This window comes from Mus caroli, unplaced genomic scaffold, assembly GCF_978045245.1.
Source record: "Mus caroli unplaced genomic scaffold, Mus_caroli_1 scaffold_6, whole genome shotgun sequence".
Taxonomy (NCBI): Eukaryota; Metazoa; Chordata; class Mammalia; order Rodentia; family Muridae; genus Mus; species Mus caroli.
The window spans coordinates 33173893-33189878 of NW_028227261.1; the positions used below are offsets into that span (position 1 = coordinate 33173893).

The 15986-nt window shown below is 45.9% G+C and overlaps 1 long non-coding RNA gene across 2 annotated transcripts in view; it reads left to right on the forward strand.

Annotated features, from left to right (window-relative positions):
• Positions 1 to 15986, forward strand: part of LOC110293669 (uncharacterized) — a 46736-nt gene that overhangs the window by 12342 nt on the left and 18408 nt on the right. Inside the window, exons 2-4 of one of the 2 annotated variants that reach the window (XR_002377833.2) lie at positions 5525 to 5740; positions 6824 to 6860; positions 8667 to 8738. This is a non-coding gene — a long non-coding RNA (uncharacterized LOC110293669). Of the gene's footprint in view, positions 1 to 5524; positions 5741 to 6823; positions 6861 to 8666; positions 8739 to 15986 lie in introns of those variants that run through there. The other variant, XR_002377832.2, reaches the window with a different exon arrangement.

A 15986-nucleotide genomic window follows, 5' to 3' on the forward strand; every position in this document is an offset into this window, starting at 1 on the left:
GTTGTTTGTCAAATATTTCTGGCTGTGCACCTGCTGAACACATGGAAGGATTGCACTTCTTGGCCCTCTTGTGGTTGGGTGAAGCCTTGTGATGAAGTCTGGCCAATGAGCTGCGCATGGAAGTGACTCTGTGCCATGCACGGGCATCTAATCGTGTTGTGAAGCCTGCAGAGAGAGCTCTTTCCCTCTGGCCTGGTGCTGGCAAGGCTTCAGATGGTGTCTGCTTCATCGGGCAGTGGACAAACAAGGGGCAGAGCCCCACCAACGCATGAGGAGCAGGTGACACAGGTATACGGTCTCAGCTGGGATGAACAGGGGGTTTGTCAGAGTCCTTTGTTCTTGACTTTTGTGCTGATAGAAGGGTCCCAGAGGATCTGAGCTGTCTGAGCTTAGACCTGGAGATGGAGATGAGCAGATGCTGGGATTCAGCTCCTACACCCAGGCCACACACTAATAGGTACTACAGTCACAAAGGCTCAGTGTTCAAACCAAGATGGTATGTTTTTCAGCTAAGGCAGGGCTTTAAGAAAATTCTTGCCACATCTCCTGTTTGGACCTCCCCCCTCCCCATTTCCTCATTCACTCCCTGGGATTTGAGTCCTTGTCTTAAAGGCAAGTGATTTGAATGCCCAGACATTTGCATATGGGTTTCCTTCTGTTGCTTTATTCTAGCTCAGCGGCTCTCTAACTTTAGTGTGCCTAAAAATTTCTGTTCATGGCTGTATAAACAAACTCATGGATACTGTACTTTGCGAGTGGCTTTAGTTTTCCAAGGGCACTTTTGACTTTATGCAATTCCCGTCTCAGGCACTTCCAAATCTGGGCCCCCAGCCCCCCACCCCACCCGTGTGAGATGGGATTCCATTGTTCAAAACCAAAAGAACCTTGCAAGTTTTATGAGATGCTGAGAGCACAAGATGCCAGCAGCAGCTGCTCTTAGCCTGTTATCCACCCATCACCCAGTCCTGTTGATTGTACACCCACAGTCTAAGCCTCCATCATCCTTCCCCGGATTCCCAGGGAGGGCCCCTAACTCACTTCTGCTTCTGTCCCTGCTCCTTTCAATCTATTGTCTGCACTGCAGACAGAGTGAGCCCCTCCAACCTCTGTCAGGTCACATAGCATCTCTGTGCAAACCCCCTCACCTGCCTCTCTTGGCTCTTAAAAGGAAGACTAGCATCTTTACAGTTTTTCTGAGGCCACAGTGCCTGTCTCTCCGGTCTTATGCCTCTGCAGGCTCCCGTTTGGTCCCTGTGGTCTGGGCTGACCTTTTACTTCATCAATATGTTCCTGTCCCTCCCCCAACGCCACAGCACCTGTGTTACCATCTGCGGGGACTGTGCCTTCTCCACCCTTCTGTTTTGTGCTTGGTTAACTCCTACTCATGCTTCAGATGTCAGTTCAAATGTTAAGCCTTCAGAGGCGCCTTCAAGTCAGCTCATTCTTCATTTGCTCTCCTAGAATGCGTGGCGAATATTCCCTTGGAATATTTCTCACAGTGTGCAATTATGCACTCATTTGTTTGGTTATCTGATGAGCACTTGTTTCTTCCATTAGACTGTAAGCTCTAGGCGAGCAGGGTTGGGACTGCCTAGCTCTACTTGGTTTAGCAGCCCGTGATGTATGCATCTGCTGCACAGATGATGGGCTGGTGCTAAGGCGGCAAAGCATCTGTGACAGCGGACCGCTGCTACACTGGTGTCGTCGGTGACAGCTCTCCTTTTCTGTGTGGCTCAGGCTGTGGTTTGCTCCAGTTTTTGTTTCTGAGTTTCTGAGGCCCGAGAAACTAGAAACTGTCCCCAGGTGCAAAAAACAAGCCCTAGAACAGCAGTTCTCAACCAGTGGGCCGTGACCCCTTTGTGTGTGGGGGTCTAAGGACCCTTTCATAGGGGTCACATATCAGATTTCCTGCATATCAAATATTTACATTACGATTCATAAAAGTAGCAAAATTATAGTTATGAAGTAGCCATAAAATTTTATGGCTGGGGGTCACCTCAGCATGAGGAAGTATATTGAAGGGTCGCCATGATGGGAACATTGAGAACACTGACCTAGAGAATAATTCGATAAGACTCACATCATGTTCCCCAGGTTCCAAGGGAGAACTTTTCTAAGAGTCCATAGTGCTCTCTGGCCTGCGCGCTGACAAGCTAGAAACCACCTGAAGTCTTCAGGGCGACAGAGCTGGACCTGAGAGAGTGCATTAACATCAGATTGTTGGCTTGTTGCGGCCTTAGCTCTGACCGCAGGTCTGTGAGGGGATGGGGCTTACCTTAGAAAGGAAGGACATTTCTACTTCCTATAGTTCAGGAGGTGGGCTAATTCTAGAGCGACAAAGGAAGAGGCCCGAATTATCTTCCACTTTCTGGAGGTTTGGACCAGCTTGTTCTGGAAACAGGAGTGACTGGAAGCATCAATAGTTACCGTAACAGAAAAATTTAAACGTTCTGTGGAGCTGAGGAGAAGTTTAGTTCTTGCTCCCATGAGTGTTGGTAAGTGGTGGCTTTCCTCCGGGTAGTAAAGGACCCGGCTCCCTCCATTTCAAGGTGGACTCATTTTAAATGTATGATATCCCCCTTCCCTCCTCTCCCCTCCACTCCCCCTTTCCCTTGTTCTCCCTTTCACATTTTCTTCCCTTCTTCCCTCCTTTCCTCTCTCTCTTCCTTCCTTTCTTTATTTTTTTGACCTGGTTTTACTATGTAATCCAGGCTAGTTTGAACTCACAATACCCCAGCCCCTGCCACTGTGATTACAGATGCCTGCTTACAACTTTGGATAACATATGATCCTTTCTTTCTTTCTTTCTTTCTTTCTTTCTTTCTTTCTTTCTTTCTTTCTTTCTTTCTTCCTTCCTTCCTTCCTTCCTTCCTTCCTTCCTTTCTTTCTTTCTTTCTTTCTTTCTTTCTTTCTTTTTTCCTTTCTTTCTTTCTTGTCAAGTTTCTCTCATGTATCCCAGGTGGGCCTTGAATTCACTTTGCAACCAAGGATGACCTTGAATTTCTGGTCCTTCTGCTTGCACCTCCTTAGAACTGGGGTCACAGGTATGGATCACTAGACCCAGAACTGTATCCTTGTACATATGACTCTGTGTTAATGGTTTTTCATTTTTGTGTGTGAGTGTGTGTGTTCATGTGTTTGTGGGCTCACACGTGTGTAGGTACGTGTGCACATAGGTGTGTAGGTACACGTGCACATAGCGCATATGTGGAGGCCTGAGGTTGGTGTTGGGTCACCCTCATCTGCTTTTCTGCTTTATTCATTGAGTCTGACCCAAGGCTCACTGCTAATGATCTCGCAAGCCACCTTGTTCTGGGAATTCTCCAGTCTCTGCCTTCCAAAGTTTTACAACTTCCAAGGGATTACAAGTTGGCTGCCATGCCCTTCCCGAATTTTACACGAATTCCTGACATCAAAATTCTACTTCCTTTGCTTTCTCCCATTTCCCCCAGCCCACATATGACTCTGTTTTGTTTTGATTTCTGAGACAGGGTTCCTTCGTATAACTGCCCCACTTGTCCTGGAACTTGCTTTGTAGACCAGGCTGGCTTTGAACTCACAGAGACCCATCTGCCTTTTGAGTGCTGGAATTAAAGCGGTGTACCATCACACCTGGCCACACATATAACTCTTAAGGTCAACGTAGAAATGGAGGAATAAATTTGAGTCAGGCCAGGAGTCAGCTTAGATTGCTCAAGGGAGTCCAGATTTGACTCCATGAAGAAATAGCTTATTCACATAAGAGCTACCTGTGCTGCAGCTCTGCAGCAGCGGGAGCCATGTGGGTGCAGCTGAAGGTGGGGGACTTGTGTGGGACTAGGGGTAGGAACCCAAGTATGGATCAGGGTGTCAGCTACTGACATAAGAATATTTTCCTGCCAGGCAGTGGTGGCTCATTGCCTTTAATCCTAGCACCCAGAGGCTGAAGAAGGTGGATATCTGTGAGTTTGAGGTCAGCCTGGTCTATAGAGTGAGTTCCAGGACATCCAGGGCTACACAGAGTAACCCTGTCTTGAAACAAAACAAAACAAAACAAAACAAAACAAAACAAAACAAAATATTTTCCTAAAAACTATAGAGTCCTTTGTTTATACAGACACTTGCTATCAGGGCTATAGTGCTATTGGGATGTCCCCATGGGGTTCACACCTGCAGTAAATAAAGGGTGGTGTTGAAATTGTCTTGGTAGAGTATTGATGACCCAATCAGAGGATCTGAGCTGTGGCATGAGACTGGACAGTCATGAACTATGTTTTCTTGAATGGTCCAGAGGACATTCTCATCCCTAAAGAAGCAAGGGGTGCTCTAACCAGGGGCATTCAGTTCTGAAGGGTTCTGCATGGCTACCTTCTCTGGACAAGGATGGGTGGTAAGAGATATTGGCAGGGAGCTGGGGTTCCTGATGAGCGGGGCAGTGATGGGCTTGAGAATAGCAGAGGCTAGCAGAGAACAGACAGAGGAAAGTGGACTTGGTCACCGCATCAAGCAGTAGAGCCAAGTAGCAGCCGAGAAACCTTAGTCCCAAGGGCCCCATGCTGATAGCTAAGGTGCTAGACATGAACAGCCAGTCTGGGCATTGCCTGACTTCAGTCATCATGAAGGAGCTAGATGGGTAAAAAGGCAGAGGCCCATAGCAGCCTTTCTCATAGAAAAATGGTGACTCTTGATTCGCTTTCCAGATCTGAGCTACCTTTTACACCGAGTCCTTTGATGGAAAGAGGAGGCCAAGTTCCCTTGAGCTAGCACTTAGAAATGGTGGTTGAAGTATCTACAGTAGGCTATCCCCCAGTCATTTTTCAGAGGGACTTCACATTCCACACCAGTCGTTGGCTGGACTCAAGAAACATTCAGATTGTTTTAAGTCTATGATGATGGGCTGTCTTCCTTAGGTTTTTTTCATTGTCATGATGAAACACCATAACCCACAGCAACTTGGGGAGGAAAGGGTTTATTTGGCTTACACTTTCAAGGTCACAGTCTATCACAGAGGGAAATCAAGGCAGGAGCTCAAACACGGGCAGGAACCTTGAAGCAGGAACTGATGCAGAGGCCATGGAGGGATGCTGCTTATTAGCTTGCTCATCATGGCTCTACTGAGACCGACAGCCCAGGGGGAGCGCTATCCACAGTCTTCTAGGCTCTCCCCCATTAAGAAAAGGCTTTACAGACTCGCCTACTGCTTGATCTTCTGGAGGCTGAAGTTCTCTCCTCTCAGATAACTGTAGCTTGTGTCAAGTCATCATAAAAGTAGCCAGCACACAGACTGTGGAAAACAGATGACATCTCCAGCTGTAGCTGCTCTCTGCTGGATTTGGTATCTTCACTAGAATAGATCACTGTTGCCTCCAGCATTTGATACACCACGTTTGATCTTTTCAGTTCACATCAGGAAAAAGGATTAGAAGCGGTTTGTATTCACATGGGAAAGACAGCAATATATATTCACTGTCTTGCCTCGGGGCTATGTTGATTCTTTTCTGTTACATTATAGTCTAAAGGGTCTTTGATTATCTTGACATTCCAGATCCACCATGCTGGTCCCCTCTGCTGATGGCATCATTTCCCTCAATCCCAGGAAGGATTGAGGAAGTGACAAGGACTTGGATGCCCTCATAGGAGATATGTACATCAAGACACAGGAAATAAACCCAGCAAAGATTCAGGAGCCGGCACACCTGTGACACGCTTAGAGGTCTTGCCCACTGAGTTTCCAACCATGGAGGAAGAAGTATCGTGCTTGGTAGGTCCTCTTGGGATTTATGAGGCACTAGATTCTCACTTGGGAATAATGGTGTTCTAATTGATTTGTTGACTAATAGCCTAGGAGGTTGCTAGTTTTGGGTGGGTCCAGGTGAAAAAGATGCAAGTCTGAGGTGCAATAACATCCCTGTCCCTCTTGGACCATATGACATGCAATCCAGTAGTGTTGGAGGGATCTGGAGTAGAGTCCGGCAACCTTCATTAGGAGACTCAGAGAAAATGCTTTGAGTTATGGGATAAGGCTATGGGCACACTTGCAAAGAACTACCTGATGCTTTCAGACCAGTTCCTGGAGTATTACTGGACTCCAGCAGAGACTGAGCACCTGACCATGGATGACCAAGTGACTGTATGGCCAGAGATTTCCACTTTGCGCTAGGTATTAGCATAACTAAGTCCTTGCTTGAGGGGATACATGTGCAGTCCTTTGAGGATGGAATGGTGTACTAGAATCAGATCTACTCAGGCTCAGAAGCTTAGGTACAAGCGGCTTAGTTGTCTGTGTCATCCAACTTGACAGAGCCAATACCTTCCTCTCAGTTCATATCTATTCCCTTGTCAGGAGATTCCTATGGCCTGAAGATGGAGGGAAACCCCCGAGTTAGTTCATGGATGGGTCTGCTCAATATATTAGTAGACCTAAAAGACTACATATCGAGGAGTCTTTCATAAGGAAATGGTTTAAGGTGTGAGGTTGGTTGTCAAGAAACAGTCAGAGATGAGTTTCTACAAAGACTTTTGGTTGGGGAATTGGTCAGAAGACTGGAAAAACCAAGATGGTGTGATCCGAGATAGGGAGTCTGGGGATAGGGTGTGGATGGTTCTGTGGGTGTTTTACTTGCCTTTTTCATTGCCGGGACGAAATACCTAACCAAAGCATCTTAAAGGAGGGATCAATTTTGCCTCAGTTCATCATGGTTGGGAAGTCACGGTGGTAGGAGTAGCAGGCTTGGTCATAATGCACCCACAGGATGTGTATGTACGCCATGATGCATCCACAGTCAGAAAGCAGAGGGGATGACCATGTGCGGTCAGCTTACTTTCTTCTATTTATTCGGTGCAGGTTCCCAGACCATGGCACGGAACCATCCACACTGGTGGTAAGTCCTCCCATCATAATTAAGGTAATCTAAATCCCTAAAGACCCTTAAGTGATAGTATGTCCCAAGGGACAGAATGCATGGATCTGGGAGCCAAGGGCTGAAAGTGGGTTTGGGTTCTCATCATCACTTTCAGGGACCAAATTGGGGAACTTTTGCTTCCTGCCTCGATTCTCAAGTTTCTGTGCAATTAAGAGATCCTAGTTCCAAGAGGTTGGGCCCTTCCACCAGGAGAGATAATAGGGCTTTCATTGCACCTCAAAGAGTTCTATGTTGTGTTGTTTGTGCAAGTCGACCAGTGCACAAAGAGGTAGGTGTGCCGCTGCATGATGGATGGGACAAAGAAAAAGATGTCTAGGACTCTCCTACTTCCCCTGGGAAGTGTTTGCGCACCCAGAGTGCATGCCTCAGGGATGTAACACAGTAAGGCAGTAGGATTGTGAATTTTGTCCTCTGCCAATGGAATTCACGTTAAGCTAGTGGGCTGCATGAGCCGATTTTAACAGATGGCCCTGTGGCGGGGTGAAGAGTAGATTAGCGGGGCTCAAGTGGATTTAGGGAGTTGAGAGGAAAGGTAATTATAATATCCAAGATAAGCAATGGTTATGAGTTGCTCTTGTGTGATACTGGCAGTAGAAATGGAGAGAGGCAGATGGAGACTTTGGGGGAATAGAATCAGCAAGACAGGGATTCCCTGTTTCCATTGAGATCTATCTGCTCAGGATTGCTTCGGCTCACTCAGTCACAGTCCCATGCAAGGCCAAGGCCAATCACTGGCTCCACAGCAAGCCCCACTTAGACCTCTTGCTGGTATATGTATGTATATATATATGTATGTATATATATATATGTATGTATATATATATATGTATGTATATATATATATATATATATATATATATATATATATAACTCAGAGAGCTTGCTTATTGGCCATTGAAGCTGCACAGTGCACTGAAGCCCTGGTGCAGGACCTCTCAAGATAAGTCCAACTAACTAACAGAGAGAGCTATTCTCTTTAGCAGAGCAAAGGAATTCTCCTTCTGTTTTGGACACTCAGTGTGGCACTTCTGCGAAACTCTGTCGCTGTGGTGTTTGGTTGATTGTCATTGTGTTGAGTAGTGGTCTCGTTGATTTGTGGGAATCATGTGGCAATCTTAAACCATCCAGAATTACCCAGTAGGGAGGTACATGGGAGTTGACTAGAAGGGAACTCTTTAAGAGGGGAATTCTTTTCACCAGTTAGCTGGAGGCCCAGGACCCTGGGGAAATGGGACTGTTATTTGCACTTGGGGACTGGTTAGGCCCAATGCATCGGGTTGTTATGTTTGTTGTATGATACAAAAGCTCTCTTGTATGATGCTTGCTGCTTCTTTAGAGCAATGGTTCTCAACCTTCCTAATGCTGCAACCCTTTAATACAGTTCTGCATCTTGTGGTGACCCCTAGCCATAAGCTCACTTTGTTGCTACTTCATAACTGAAATTTTGCTACTGTTACGAATCATAATGTAAATATCTGTTATGTGATCCCTGTGAAAGAGTCATTTGAATCCCTACAGGGGTTGTGACTCAGAGGTTGAGAACTACTGCTATAGAGACTTGTTTCCTAAGGTCCCTCTTATAGTTCGAATGTGAAATGTCCCCCACAGAACCATTTGTTCAGATATTTGTTCTCTAGCTCATAGTGCTATTGGGTGGAACCTTTAGGAGGTGGGGTCTAGCTAAAGGTGTATCTCTGGAGGGCTAAATTTGGAGTTGATAGCCTGTCCCCACTTCCTGTTCCAATTCTGTTTCCTGGTCTGCAGAGAGGTGAACACTGCTCCTACCGCCATGTCTTCCTCACCAGGAGGTACTGTCGCCTCCAACTATGAACCAAGGCAAATTCTTCCTTCCTTGCTTTTTTGTCTGCTTTTGGTTACAAGAAAATCAACTAATATAGTTGTTTAAAATGTAATAACCGCTAAAGGCAGTGCCAGTGGTGTTCCAGAATGACCTAGGCCTGAGGACTATTCTGCTGGACTTCCTAGGGACTTAGTGAATGTATGCTGGGTCTCATAAGAGGTAGATATTCTGAGGGATACTTAGGAGTATGTTCATGAGGCTGTTAAAAAGTGTGTGTGTGTATTTTTTTTTAAATAATGCCCATCATATTAGGATCTCAGTAAATAATTGTTCAGCTGTTTGAGTTAAGTTCTAATACCCATCCTAAATGCTGGTTCAGAATAGATGTTAACAGTTTTCTCTGTAGGGTAATTTAGTCTCCACATAGGGAATTAAGTTAGTTAAAGCTGAAGACCTCAGCCGGGCGTGGTGGCGCACGCCTTTAATCCCAGCACTTGGGAGGCAGAGGCAGGCGGATTTCTGAGTTCGAGGCCAGCCTGGTCTACAAAGTGAGTTCCAGGACAGCCAAGGCTACACAGAGAAACCCTGTCTCGAAAAACCAAAAAAAAAAAAAAAAAAAAAAAAAAAAAGCTGAAGACCTCTTACTGCTGAAGCATGTCTTTGGAGAGTCTTCAAAGGCTCTTCACTCATTGAAGCCGTCTTTGGATATTTAAGGCTATGGGACTCAGAGGTGAGAGATGAAGACCCAGAAGCCTGCTGGAGCCCTGCTTAGGATGTGTTGGGTTTGTGTGTGCTTGTGAATGTGTAGTGTGTATGTGTGTGAGTGTATGCATGTGAGCCTGTGTCATTGTGTGTTTCTGTGTGCATGTGAGTGTGTGTATGTGTGTGAGTGTGTGCATGTGAGCATGTGTCATTGTGTGTTTCTGTGTGCATGTGTGTGTGTATGTGAATCTATGCATATGAGTGTGTGTGTGTGTGTGTGAACGTGCACACACGTGGAGGCCTGAGGTTGACATCAGGTATCTTTCTCAGTCGTTTTTCATATAACTTTTGAGACAGTCTCTCTCTGAACCAGGAGCTCACCAGTCTGGCTACATGGGCTAGCCTACAAGCCCCAGGATCCTTCTGTCTTCACGGCCCCAGAATTGAAATTACAGGCACAGGCCACACATCCAGCTTTTATGTGGGTTGTGGGACCAATCTCAGGCTTTCCCACTAGTGAGACATGCGCTTTACCAACTGAGCTATATTCCTGTGCTGAGAGCCCATTTTTTATGCGTCAGGTGGTGATTGGTAGTGATTGGGTGGGCGTGGGTATGGATGGGGAAGGCCACTCTTTTCGGGTTAGGATAATTATAGTCTGATTGCCAAGGTTATCAGTACAGGCTTGGGAGTTAGATAATTTTGGATTTTAATCTTTGCCTTCTTTGGCTTTGTGACTCTGAATCTTTTAAAAAAAATCCTTAAGCCTATTTTCTTTCTTTTTAAAAATTAACTATTATTTTTGGTTACTTTGTTTTTCTTTGCCCTGCTTTATCCCCCTTTTCTGTTCTTCCTTCTCTTTTCTGCTCTTCTCTTTCCTCTTCTCAGATAGCCCCATTCTGCTTTTGTATAAAAGGCTAGATGCTGCCTATTAGAGGAAAATGTGATTTTTTTTTCTTTCTGCACCTGGCTTATTTCACTTAACATGATGATTTCTGGTTCCTCCCCCATCCCTCCAAATCATATACTGTTGATTTTCCTTATGCATAAATGATATTGCATTGTGTATATATGCCGTTCTCTCTCTCTCTCTCTCTCGTTTTTGCGTCTCTAGATTGGCTCCATCACTTGTCCAAGTGCCGTCTTTGATGTTTGTTAGGTGAATGTTTACGTCATCTGTCTCAGTGAGTTGCAGTGAGAGTCAAATTGATAAGACCTGCAGCATGCTTAGTTTAACGATCGGCATATCGAATGCATTCAGTCGATGCCAATAGTAATTCAGGCAATAGTAGTAACGGCTATGGCATCTCCCCAGCACTGTCACGATTGCCTTGCTTTCTGTGTACTCCAGGGGTAAGGTGTCAAGATTTTCCTCAGTCTTCCGAGAGGAGGAAGAAGCTTGGAGAGGTGAAAAAGACACCATCCAGCCGTGTAAATGGGGAGGTGGCCAACTGGTCAGTGACCTCTATGGCTCATGTCTCAGAAGGCTTAGAGATAGTTGAGTTCTCTAGCCTAAGCCAGGAACAGCATTCAAAATAAGACTCTAGGAGAGAGAAAGTGTGTGTGTGTGTGTGTATTAATCAAAAGGTGAGCTCTCTAAGCACCCAGCAATCTCCTAGTCACAGATGGCTCTTTTCCCTGCCATTTTAACACCAGTCTGAGACCACATTCTACGAGATCAGCCTCTTAGAAAATAAGTTCAACTAAAAGAGGCAAACGTCCCATTTCCCTGGGTCCCCATCCCAGCCTCCAACCCAACTCAAGACTTGGATGAACTCTAAGGTCAGAATGCTTGGCTTTTAGTTCCTTTTGTTTGTCTATTTTGTTTCTTTGAGATGGGGTCTCACCCTGCTGTCTTTGAACTCACTGTATCTCAGTGTTTGGGTACCAAGTGTGTGCTGGGATACTTGGCTCCATTTTCTGTCTCTTTGTGACAGAGTGATCCCTTCTACTCTCTGGTTTCCAAGTTCACTCAGTGCTGCACCCACATTTCCCACCTTTGGGAATGACTAGGGGCAGAAGCATCAATCTCCTGTCTGGGATGGCTCCTCTGAGTTCTATATTTCTTGCCTATAGTGACCAGGGAATTTTCCCTTATTGATTGCTTTCTGTAATCGAGCTTAACAAATAGAACTTCCCTCAAATGATTCTTCCAACTAAACTGATAGAAAGCTAACCTTGTTATATTTATTGACAGAACATTGAAATAAATATTATAGGTCTAGAGGGAATGTTTCAGCTCATTGATTTTTTTAAGGAAATAATAAATGGAGCCTATTCCCTTTGGCATATTATGCTGGGAATAATCTGAAAAAATGCTTAGCTTGTTCAACACAGAGCTTAGAAACCCTCCTTCCACTCCCGGCAGACCAGGGGCCCTTTGCATAAATCTGCTCTGGTCCAGACAATCAATTTTCAATTTTAATTATTTTTAAAACTCGTTTATTATTTGCTTGTTCAGTGAGTTGGGAGCTTTCCCTTTTAGTGAGTTTACAGGCACAGTGGTCAGGCCTCTGGCTTGAATCTGAATGCCCGGGATGGACTCCTTCCCTGTCCCTTGTGCCAGGGATTTTAGATCCAAAGCAGTGGTCTGCCAGCTCTGGACCACAAGCCAAAGCCAGCCTACTTCCTGTTCTTGTAAATAAAGTTTTATTGGAACTCATGTAAGAGCCAGGCACAGCAGAGTGCCATCCGTAAACTCAGTATTGAGAGTGTAAATAGATGGTGTCCAAGGGCTTGCTGGCCAGCTAGTCTAACTGAACTAACTAACTAGTCTAACTAGCTCTAGAGGTTCAGTAAAAGAAATGTGGGTCAAAGCAGAAGAAGACACTTGGTGTTGTCCTCTGACTTCCTCGCAGACATGCATGGGCAAGTGCTCCTACACATACATACACATACAACACACACCCATACACACACACACACACACACACACACACACATATCCACATACTACACACACATACACACACACACACACACACACACACACACACACACACACCACACCACACCACACACACCACACACACACCACACATACACTACACACACAGACTACAACACTACACACACACATACCACACACACACACATACCACACACACACACACACATACCACACACACACACATACCACACACACACACATACCACACACACACACATACCACACACACACACACCACACATACACTCCATACACAGACTACACACACTACACACACACATACACATACACACACACACACACACACCATACAAAGTAAAGCCTCGTGCTGCCCTATGACCATCTCTAGCCCTCCAGCACTCAGAGGGTTATAATCACCTCCTCCATCACTTGGTGTACTTCCCACAGTCATTTCTTCCCTTGTTCTTACATCCCAGTGGAGGATCTGGTACCTGGCTTAAGGGGTTGTTTACTTGGGTGGTATTCATACGTGCCTCAGACATGGCTGGGTACCTAGAATGACTTGCATGGCCATCAGCAGCCCTTTGGGGAAATGAGCTTAAGCCTTGTTATACTCACGTCCAATCAAAGGTTTGGGTTACGTGACATCATCATTCTTGACCTTTTGTCCTCTCTGGCTGTTACCATGTCTTTGGCCTTCCATCCAGACCAGATTGACTGAGTTTCTGCTCCACCATTGTGCTGGTGTCCACCCCCACCTCCATTTTCAGTCCACTCTAATCTGGTGTCTATCTGTCTAGAGTCGGTGACTGAGCTTAGGTCCGTGTGTCTCCAAACTGCAAGGGCAGTGCTTCCAGAGCTCCCATCTCCCTGAAAAGCTCCCCAACAACAGGGTTTCTCCTCCTTCCCCATCTCTCCAGACTCTTAGCTGCTATGATGGTTAGACACTGTCAGTGTGGCTACAATTGGAATCACTTTGAAGACACAACTCTTGGTGTTCCTGTGAGAGTGTTTCTGGAGAAGTTTAATTGAGGAGGGAAGGCCCATTCTGAATAGAGTTGGCAACATTCCTGGGCTAGATTAAAAAAAAGGATAAAAAGAGAAAGTGAGTTGAGCAGTAGTTTTTATTTCTCTTGGCTTCCTGACTGTGAATGTAATGCCCAGCCACTTTGTGTAGCCGCCATGTGTTCTTACCAGGAGGGCATGTGGACTGTATCCCCTCAAACTGTGAGCTTATGGATTGTATCCCTTCAAACTGCAAGCTTATGGACTGCATCCCCTCAGACTGTGAGCTTATGGACTGAATCCCCTCAAACTGTGAGCTTATGGACTGAATCCCCTCAAACTGTGAGCTTATGGATTGTATCCCCTCAAACTGCGAGCTTATGGACTGTATCCCCTCAAACTGTGAGTTTAGTTAAATTGCTCTTGTCAGGTGTTTGGTTACATAGGGTCCCTTTCTAGTCCTATTTTATCTGTCCAGCTAAATTTAGGGATGCTATGGCAGTCACCTGAGTCCCTCCTCTTATCACGGGTGGAGGAAAGTCACAGCTCCAAGCCCCATTTATTCTACATATTTTCCTCCAATATCAACCAGCAGCCCAAATCTCTTTCCTGAACTCCTAAATAGATGTATACCTGATACGTGTAGCTCCTCCTGTTCAGCCCCCAGGCTTCTGCTGTCTCCTCTGCTCTCTGTAACTGGCTTCTCGATTCCTGTTCTTGCACCACTTCTCAGATTTCCATTTCTCTCTTGATGCACATGCGTTCTTATGTGCCCAGATCATCTTTCGCTTGGATAACTGATTAATTAATTAATTTGACAACTATGTTACTCTGAGCTACTCACGGGGGAAAATAATATTGAACAAGGCAGAATGTGTCTGAGCTTGGACTCTCCATTGACAAGAAGGCAAATATTTAATTAAGATCACTTCAGATAGATTTGTGGAGAAACTAAACATGAATGACATGAGCATAAGGGACCAGAGATGAGCTCCTGGGCACTGGGAGGGACTCTGAGGAGGGGATATTTCAGCTTAGACCTGGATGACAAAAATAAGCAGCCACGCAGGATTTTTCAAGGGGAAAGGACATTTGGTGAGATCTGAGGTGGGAATGAGCTTGCTTGCTCAAGGAGTGTGAAGAGGTGGTTGGTTGCTGCTGGCCCATCATGTGCATGGGGGAGGGGAGGCCAGCAGATCATATATTTAAAGAGGTGAGGGCCAGTGGAGCTGCGGCGTGGAGCCGTAACACTTTATATTTGACTGTAAGGTGAAGAGACGCCTTTAGGAGCACGTCAAGTCATTTTCTTTGATGATTATATACAGGGCCTAATTTTGTAGCGCTAGTTGGTCTGGAACTTTCTATGTAGTCCGAAATTCACAGAGACCCACCTATCTCTGTCTCCCGAATGCTGCGATTAAAGGCATATATACCGCCATGCCCAACCACACAGTATGTTTTGAGTATATCCACCTCCAAAATTTCCAACTATGCCCCCCTGTATCATTCCAACATATCACCTTCCTACATTTGCACTACTTCCTTTAAAAACATTTAACAAAATGCAGCATCTCTGGTTAGTGCTGTGCACATTTGTGATCGTGTGTGTGTGTGTGTGTGTGGTGTGTCCGCTATAGCTGCAGTAGTTCCATGAGCGTAACCTCCAACTCACATCCAGAGGAGTGAGTTCCGATGCACAAGTTAGGGAGCTCACTGTGGCCGCTGTGTGGGGAACAGGTGTGAGACATCATTGTGGAGGCAGGGGACATGGGGTCCCATGCATCTGGTGGCTAAGATGGGGATGGTACAAAGGAGCAGGAAGGGTGTGGAGGGGCAGGACTTGTTAGGAGGTAGTCAGCTGGTTTGTTGGTAGAAAAAACAGGGATCAAAGATACAGGAAAAGGGGGTGGGGATTCAAGAAAAGCCTCTCTTTCCTCACTCTCCGTGCTCCCTTCCTAGACAAGAGAAGCTACTAGTCATGGGCTTCATCTCTCCTCATGGGCCTGTTCTGGCAGTCTGTTGTAGAGAGGTCTGAGGGGCTAAAGTGTTCCGGCCTAAAGGCAGCCTGGTCTGGGGTGAGCCAACTGGCTGGGCCCCATCAAGGATTGGGCAAACCTGGAGGGGGTCAAGTCACCTCTCGAGCCTTATGCCGTGTTTGCCCTCTGAGCCAGAACTCCCATCCCTGTTGACCTGTGATAACCAAGCAGTAAGTACTCCCTAAGAGCCTCCAAGGCTGAGAGACTACATGAAGTCCTCCAGACTTTCTCAGCCCAGCTGAGTTCCAGTCATCTCTAGGCAGGAAGAGCAGAGGCCTTGGGGCAGCCAGCTAAGCTGTGGGGCCTTGGGTGATTGATTTCATATCCTTCGACTTCACTTTCTTCTTTGTAAGTGGGCAAATTAGTTCTGGCTTTTACTTAAGTTTTGAAGATTTGGTACGAAGACCTACTGTTCAGGCCCCTGGGGACTGATGGTTGCGTTCCTCTGTAGGCCAACAGGGAAAAGAGTTCAGTTTTTACAGAAGAAGGCACATTCTCCATAGGTAGGTTGAAGGAGAGTGATTTTTCCAGAACCTTCTAGTTACTGTCCTCCTGTGACCCATTCAGCTACCTGCTGCTCCCAGTGGTCAAATTCAGTGAGCAGAGATCTAGAGGCGTTACAGCCTCAG